The sequence below is a fragment of the Papaver somniferum genome, unplaced genomic scaffold (assembly GCF_003573695.1).
Source record: "Papaver somniferum cultivar HN1 unplaced genomic scaffold, ASM357369v1 unplaced-scaffold_107, whole genome shotgun sequence".
Lineage (NCBI taxonomy): Eukaryota > Viridiplantae > Streptophyta > Magnoliopsida > Ranunculales > Papaveraceae > Papaver > Papaver somniferum.
In genome coordinates, this window is record NW_020619603.1 from 748,957 (window position 1) to 758,379 (window position 9,423).

General features: G+C 35.4%; 1 long non-coding RNA gene across 1 annotated transcript; it reads left to right on the plus strand.

Moving 5' to 3' along the window:
* Positions 1-1,006: 1,006 nt before the first annotated feature.
* LOC113328423 lies at positions 1,007-2,107 on the plus strand. Its single transcript, XR_003349395.1, has 2 exons — positions 1,007-1,225; positions 1,397-2,107. It is a non-coding gene; the product is annotated as an uncharacterized LOC113328423 (long non-coding RNA).
* Positions 2,108-9,423: the final 7,316 nt, after the last annotated feature.

Below are 9,423 nucleotides of genomic sequence, written 5' to 3' on the forward strand. Positions count from 1 at the left end.
CAACCATCTCATTTGTTGTTATAATAGCGTTCTTCTAGTTTATTCATAGCTATGGGTCTAAAAGGATTCATTTCATACTGATGCGAATAGGGCATTATCCATATTCGAATCCGTAAAGTTCATGTGATAGTTTTTGAAGCTCTGTTTGGTGAGCCATGACAACCGGACAAGGTAGAATTTGGATGTTTGATGCGAGTAGAAAAATATCTCTCTGACATCTCAAGTGGTCCTAGCTAGATATCCATGATTCGTAGTTGTTAGACAGTACCCTCAAAAGCAGTGTTTGGTGGGTGAAATTGCCGTAGTACATTCTCTGACGTGCATGCCCATATCTTTTCTACAATGTCACAAGATCAAAATTACTTTTGTATAGTTCCGATTCACATCCTACTCATTCATATTTCACATAACGCGTTGTTTAGAACATGTCTTCTTCCTTAATTTGTTTAATTTTGTGGGTTTAATTTTTCGTTTAATGCCTAGGTATACACCGTAAGCCTTTCCTCGATTAAACCTCCTCGCCATTAACTGTAAAGCTATGCCATCCTAAGGTGCTGCGAAATAGAAATATCTTATCCACGTCCATGAGTGATACTGATACATTTATCGGTTTGAATTATCAGCTTTATCTGAAATATCAACTGAACTAGAGCTTCAACCAAAATGAGTGTTAGACTAGCCTCAATAGAAAAGAAAATACGGAGTGATCAATAATGTCGATCAGGAAAGAAAATAAAATGTCCTAAGATATACCCGTGACAATCATGGCCCATCTGCATGTGTCGAGTCGAGACATGAAGGCCGCGTAAGCATCTAGTAGGATAGATTTGGACTTATATAATGGGTTTAAATCATACATCAGTTCGGTGACTTCACCATATGAATAACGTATGCTGGACATATATATGTTTATTGTAGTTTTAGTGATCAAGATAAGTAGTATATCGCTTTCGTTAGTTGTTGAGATAGATTGTAGCTTCTCATGCATGACGTAACTAGTCTAATTAGTTACGATTTACCTCAACTATGTTGATCGGTTGAACTGCCTGCAATGCCAGAAAGATACCAACTTCTAGCTATAAATCCCCGGCCCATGACCAAGAGAGTATTTATTCACGTCTTCTTCTTCTCCGTCTTCTCAACTTCTTATCTAGTTATCTTAATGGATTCTGCTTCATGAATTCGTCGTCTATGTCCTACATTAATTTCACTTTTAAAATAAAGGGTGAGTTTAATTTGTTGTTGTTGCTGTGGATATTGACGTTAATTTCTATATTTGTTTCTTAGAATCCTTTATCTACATTTGTCGTTAATTCTTCTCAATGGTAATATGAGTAGATGGATCAAAATTGTTGGAAGATCAACCACTTAACATTTGTTTATTTCTTGTTTCTAGGAAAGATGTGGAAGCAATTACAAGGAAAATCACTAATAAATACTCGGAGTATATGTTTTTTTTTTTGTGGTTGTTGCTTAAGACTCGGGTAATACGAAAAGAGAAGGACCTAGAAAATGGTTTATGTAGTACTGATTTGGATATTCGGTATGAGCGGACTCAGGAAAAAACACAGAGCTTATAAAGAGAAGGAACAAGAAAAAGAAAGAAAAACTCTTTTCAGAAAGGGTTGGAAATAATGTTTGCTTAAAAGAGAAGATCTCCAGCCAATAAGTTTTGTGAAAGGATCACGTAACAGTAGTAGTCATGGGTATTCTACCCTTGAGAGATTATGTTTTTCATGGCTTTGGCTATTTTGTGTGTTGCTTCAATGGCTGAAGCTTACAATGTTGGACATAACAATGGATGCACTACTGTTAACATGCCTGACTACCAAAAATGATCTGCTTCTAAAGTCTTCAAAATTGACGATTCCGTTGCTATGTATGCTTCTCACAATTTCTTTGATTTTTGGATCTTTGAGTTGCTTGTGCTTTAACTCGTATTACGCGATCATATACCTTGTTCTCGAGTTTTGTTTTCGACTATGTTATGTATAGATTTGTACCGAAACAAGAAAATGTTTCATCTCAATAAGAATTCAAACCCTATCTGGTTTTGAAATCTTGGCACCACGATTCTAATTCAATTTTGTTACGCATTTTTCTTTTATTACCGATGCAAGACACGAATTTACATCATCCTTTTATTACCGATACAAGACACGAATTTACGTCGTCATTATTTATATAAAACACAATAAAATAAAAACGCTTACGTAGAAACTTCATGGATGAAACAGCATTTCCAACCAAATGACTCATTTTTTATGTTGCTCAGCGTGTGTATAAGAAAATTTGCACGCGGAAATCAATGTTTCTGAACAGGTTCAATTTTTATTACTGTACTAATTTACTGATTGTATGAATTTCAGAAAAATATCATCTCTAATATGTTTGTATTTTTGTTTGCAGCAATCCGTCATAATGATTTTTCCTCTTATATTGAAACTGTTTTAGGTTCTATGAGATCTTGAACTTGAAAATAATTGTAATGAATTTTTCAGCTTCTTTGTACTTGTTCATAAAAACTCTGATTACTTAAAAAATGTTAAAGATCTCAATATATCCCAACCCAATTGCTCACCATTCTAATTCTACGGATGCTGATTTTATGATACTGATATTTAGAAAATAATGTAATAGATCATTATAATGCTTTCAGTTCCAGCAATTGTATGGATATTCTCAGTATCAATTTAAAAAATAAATCCATAGAGCACGGGAATTTGGATTTTCAATTTATAGTGAAACACGGCCTGAGCATCTTCCCATATTTGGTCAAACCCTTGTCTAATGCCACCCAAAGAGATAGAATGCTAGGGTTCGGCTCGAGCAAGTGAATGCATCAACATCTGATGAGTTGCATAACTTGTTATTCAGTCGAGAAAATAGATGAATAACACATTATCCGACATCTTCTTTATTAGTCGTGAAATTGAAAACTGTTGCATAATTTTTTATGCGTCGAGAAAATGGATACATAACCTAATATGCATTTGTAAATATGGTTGCATAATGCATCAGTTTTTTCTATACGCACTAAAATCAGCCAAAACAAGGGCTACATAACTTATTCTAGATGCATAACTTGGTATGCAGTCGAGAAAATGGTTGCATAATTCGTTATGCGTCTGTTAATTTGTTGGAACAAGCATCTACCATGTTTTATTGACTGCATAACCAAAACAATAGATGCATGAACAAAAAATATAGTTGCATAACGTGTTATGCATCTTTTGTGGAGTATGCATATTGTGTTACGCATGTTTTTTGGAGGCTGCATAACGAAGCTGTAGTCAGTTTTTGCAATTGTTGCCTAAAATTATGGTCACCTCCAATTTTTTCCTCAAAAACAAAAATTTGATACTGTTGTTTGTACTCGTTGTGTAGATCTCTTTAAATGTTCCCCAACGAGATAAAATTTGTTAAATTCTAAGATGCGGATTTTTAGATATGTCATATTCTAGTTTGCTTGTCAATTATACCTTAAAAAATAAGGATGCATAACAAGTTATGCGGACAGTTTTCATAATTTCGGATAATTATGGGTGTCACTGTGGCCCAAAAATAAAAATGTTTTAGGCCTGACAATAATTTTGTTTTTTGTTTTTTTGGGGCCTTAGCCTAATTTCCATTATTCAAGCGAGTCTGAATAACCACTATTGAATGTTTTTGCTTTGTAATTTTAATTTTTCAATCAAAATACTTCACTAATACAACGTTGGTCATCAAAATTACATAAACATAAGGAGAATAATGTTATACAGCACCTCAACGGATTCTTCACACACAAGGGCAAAGAGAGTGCACTTAAAAACCCCAAATCTGCACTCTTGGTAAGTTTAATCACTTCCATTCTTGACACCTAAAGCAGCACAAAAATTCCTCCATTCAACTGCAAAGTCATAAGAATCTAGATGTAAGCAACATAAATGCAAAGACATGTAAACAACAGAGGGTAAGGGAATGATTACAAAAAAGCCATCACGAGTTCAAGAGTATACCACTTAAAACAGGAAAGCATAGATCTCACAACCTAAATTTCAGACTATACCAACACAAAGACACATGACAGACAGACAGGCATATGCGTACAAACATAGCATACAGACAGAGTGCGGAAACATATTTGAGAAACTGAGAGGGGAGAATTCATATACAGCTGAACGGAGAACATTTGTTCAATACTATTTGGAGCCCTAAGACTACAACCACTACTCATGTATATCTATTTACAAAAAAACAGATGCTGTAGACAACTCTTATTTTCTACTAAAATGTGATATCACCTGCCATTTCCTTGGTCAAATTATGCCATTTCTGTCCTATTTAGGTCCAACTAGGTTAGTGCAAATGCCCACATACTAAGTGAACAGGATGAATACAAAATGCATCATTATTTCTTCACCGTTAAGAATTAGGCAAACACAACAAAACAAATATCGTGCTTCTTGATACTACTAATTGCATAAAATAAATTCAAGACATAGCTGGCACACAATAAATAAGTCTTCATCTACTGGAACCATAGCACGGTCTACTAAGAATTGGTTAAACCCTTGCGAATTCAATTCACCTAGCACTTGACATCTCGTCATTTAAATACAAGTTCATGAAACAACAAGCTAACAGGAAATAATCATATTCCAAAAGAAAATATAATCGGCATACCCCAACCTGATAAATAACCACCAAATGATATTGACAAACTCCGTAAGCCGTCTTCCAGTTGTATATTCCAGAACATGGTACAAATTAAAATATTCAACCTGTATATTCAAGAGTGAGCTCTCTTTTCACGTGGATCAGAACAGCCAACTTATTATCAGAAATGAAGAGATGATTTCAACGGTTATATTGAAGCATAAATGTCAAAACAACAGTGAAATTAAGGACTCAAAGATCACAGCCAGTTACTACTAATTCATATTCCAGGGTAGGGTATACATCACCATTTCTGATATTTCACAGTCATCCATAAATTAAGATTAGTACACAAGTGTTAGTACATGATACCCTTGTTTAAAAATTTGTGAGTAACCTAAAAGCATCAATAATTCAACATGGTACGAGTAATGGTCGTAATTAAGGAACTCTTAACTTTGCCGCAGCTTCACTAAGAAAGGGATGTGCAAAGCTAAGCTGTCTTTTAAATTTATATCGAACTCCAAATTTCAATAATTTCCCTCAACAAGTATGTTTTATATCAAATGGTCCAACAGAACTATGGAATTGATTTTCGTAACAGAGAAATGCATCTTAACTTATATTCAGTAGCAAGCATGAAGAGGGAGATCCCATAATGTATGAAACATACAGATTCGAAGACAACAACCTTATTATTATGAGGAGAATAATAAACCAAGAAGAGGGATGTGATATACTATGAGGAGAGTCATCCAATACTAGTTATGTTGAGAGGAAAGATCATTATGCCGAGTGTTTTGTACTTCTTTTTGATGATCGATTGCCATGATCTATCTAGATCTGTGTTGGTTGTCTTTGAGGCGGCGGGCGTGAAACAGTGAAGAAGAGATTGAGAAGAGGCAGTTATTAAGAAACTTAAATGATGCCCTACACGACTCAATAAGTAGTGGTAAATAGACAAACGTTAATTATACCTTGGTTACACCGTTTTGGAGAGCAAAATTGGAGCATTTTCTCCTGCTATTTGGTAAATTTTGGGCAACCAAGAATATTTTGTATTAGAGAGACCGATTTGGCATTGCATTGTTATAAGGTCTTTGTAATTGTTTTAGTTTAATTCTGAAAATCGAAATGTTGTTCACAAATAAGATATCACCTAAATACCTATTACAATAGTTTGATGGGTAGCAGATTCGAGTTTATGCAAATCAGAAGTCTTCAAAGAACCTGATAAGTTTGAATCTTCATAAGGCTACTCTGAGTAATCGCAAAATATAAAATGACAAATTTTAAAATTGAGATTTTTCTGGTGAGGTGAGGTGTAGCATCTGCTACTGGGATGGCAATTGCTCCGACATTTAGGACTTCTTGAAAAAGAAATTCATCAAACTCCAGATGAATTTTAGAAGAACGGGTGTTAAATAGTACCACATCGCCTAGGGTAACCTAGGTCCCATGCTTAATAAGCCTTGGACAATCCAAGCCGGTTTTCGAGGTTAGTTAGGCCCATGGGTTTCTAACAGTCTTGACTCTTTGGAATTTGAGATGGTATTCGGTGAATGGGGTTTGGGGTTTGGTTTCTATTTCGTCTCATGGAAAGAAAGAAGTTAAATGAAGTAATACATTCAACAAAACATACCCAATGTATTATGTAAAATTTTGGAGTGGAGCATTTCATGTACATTTTGTGCGGGTTTTACTAGTAAATTTGGAGCTGCGAAGCATATTTTTTAGGTTTCATGATAAATTGTGATGGTTCTCATGCTCCCTCCCTTGGAGGAGGTAAAGGTTCGAACCCTGACCTTGTAATTGCTAGTAGTATTTAGAGGCCACAGCTAACCGTTGTACTAACCCATTAAAAAAAATGATAAATTGTGGATTGTGGTATAGAGTTAAGATTACCATTTCTTTAAATTCTTGTTTCAAGGAAAGACGCGGAAAGCAGTTAAAGGAAAATCACTAATGAAGGGCTAGCTAGCTAGCAAAAAGAAAAATGAACTAGAAAATGGCTTATGCACTTCTGGTTTGGATATTTCAATATGAGCGGACTCCGAAAAGTGTTGGAAGCCGATTGTGGTCAATTAACTTAATTTGACAGTCACCATTGAAATTAGCTGGTAGTACTCCAACATATTCAGAAACTATACTTTATTCCAAAGTGTAATATATGCTATTGAGTCACAATTGCAATTAGCAAAAACTCTTTCAGAAAGGGTTGCTAATAATGTTTGGCTTAAAAGAGAAGATCTACAACCTGTAAGTTTTCTTAAATGGTTGAATCTCATACTGGTAAAATTCACATAAAACTACTAGTCATGGGTATTCTACTTGAGAGGTAGATGTATTTCATGGCATTGGCTGTTTAATGCGTTACTTCAATGATTGAAGTTAGAAGCTGCTAACATGCTTGATTACGAACTCCCTACTAGCCAATGTTGCTGCCAAGAAAGTATCGAGTACATAATCATATAGCTTTCCTTGGACAATTTCTTCAAGCTCTTAATCACTCTTAAGGTCCTGTAATTGTCCACAAGCAGAAGTATATGTAGCTTCTTTTCTAGGTGAATTTTCCTTACCAGTGATCTCGAACCATCCACCGTATTACCTTGCCAACATAGTACGAGACTGAAAAATAAACAAATATGTAGGACGAAAAGCTTACCAAATCTAGCAAGGCTCCCTTCCCAAATTCTACAACTCTCTGGCCTGTGATCAATTCTAGAAGAAGGATCCCATCACCAAAGACATCAGTTTAGAACTGTCATGTTGAGAGACTAGCCATGTGGCATATACAGTGCCCCTTCCAGCAGTTGTCACATGTGAATTCTGATGATTCGAAAGCTTTGCTAGCTAACCCGAAGTCTCTTACCACAGCCTCGTAGTATTATATTAACAGCTTTCTCTATTGAGAGAGTGGAAAAACGTCTGTATTCAGATTTCAAAAATTCTAATGTCATGCCTACAACATAGCGCAGCCATACGAACATGGTATACTGTTCAAGATGAGACCTCAAGAGGGACTAAATCCTGTCCAACTTATGGTTTCTGCGCTAAGCTTTGCCTGCGATAACCTAGTTTTGGGTGACATATTGCATCCATCCATACCTTCCTCAATTAGAGAGGAAAACCTCTCCTGGAGACAGCCATCAATTAATGATTGAACAAGTTCATGTTTTCCATACTCCATTTCCCTTGCCTTTCGGTTCATCTTCATCTTACGTCCTCCTCCGCAAATTTATCACGCAAGTTAAGACTCGAAAATGATTAGCCATGTTGGGATGTGTACTTCAAAATCTAGGCCCAGGTTAGAGTTAAAAGGACATTTTGGTAAATGATAATTTTGTGTTGTCTATAAAATAAAAAGTAGCCCTAAAATGAAAAACCAAATATCTGTCTGAAAGAAAGATCTGATAAGAAATGGGTTGCTGTTGTTGTGAATGTAATGCTGGATTTGTATGTGAAGCGTTACACATTCCATGGATGGAAATCAAGGCGACCACCAGATCTGATTTGCATTATGATTTTCCCTCTCATGGTTTTGATTTAATTTTGTGCTCCATCATCTACCGCAATTATGTATGATACACGCTTTTGAAATGTTACCTAGACTCACAGGTGATCAATTTTACAGACTTCCACTCTAGTGCTTTCTCCGGTATTATATCTAGAATCAACAAGGTATGAATACCTCTGGAGATTGGAGAATGGAGTACTGAGTTTCCAACTGAAATTAGAAAGTTAGCACTAACCGAAGGAAGGTCTGAAGCCTTTTCAAAAATCAAAATCAAGATCATAAGTGTTGGAGTTGATGCATTTCCAAAAGTTAACAAGACTGTAAAACAGTAAAGAAGTTAGAAAAATAATCTAGTTAGTTTGTCAGGTTAGTGTGAATGAAGTTAGAGTAGAATAATCTAGAGTTAGCTAGAGAAGTCAGCTGTGATGTGAACAAGTGTGAAATGAAAGACAGAGAAAAGAATTCTCTGGAGTGTATAGTGTGTCAGTCAAAATAGTTTATCTGAATGAAAATTCTAGAGAAGATTAGAGAGTTCAAAGGTCGGCTAAAAAGCCTATATGTATGGGTACTTGTACTACTCAGTGTGTGAGAGAAATAAAAAAAAATGTTAGTGAATGAAAAACAAGATAAAATTAGGGAGAGTGAGTGAGTAACATCTAATTGAAATTTCAATTCAGAATATCATAGAAGCAAGTCCAGATAACAACACAAAACACTCCAATATCCAACAGTGGTATCAGAGCTAGTTCGATTGAGACGGGCGTTATCTTCCGCTTGCTAAGATGTCGACAAGCAATGGTTCTAATCAATCCATGGCTGTACCAGTATTTTCTGGAGAGAATTTTGATTTCTGGAGTGTCAAAATGAAGACATACTTCTTGTCTCAAGAATTATGGGATGTCGTCGAAAGCGGTGTGACAATAGCTGAGACTGCAACAATGAATGTGGAACAACAAAAAAAACTGAAGAACATGAAATTGAATGATCACAAAGCCTTGTACACAATTCAGATGGCAGTAGATGACACAATTTTTCCTCGAATTATGGGCTACAAAAGCAAAAGAGGCATGGGATTTGTTGAAAAATGAGTTTCAAGGAAATGAAAAGGTAAGATCAGTAAAATTGCAATCGTTGAGAAGAGATTTAGAGAACATTAAGATGAAAGATTCAGAAGTTGCAAAAGATTACTACTCAAGAATAATGGAGATTGCTAATCAAATGAAAAGCTATGGAGAAAATATTGGTGATAAGAAGTTGGTGGAAAA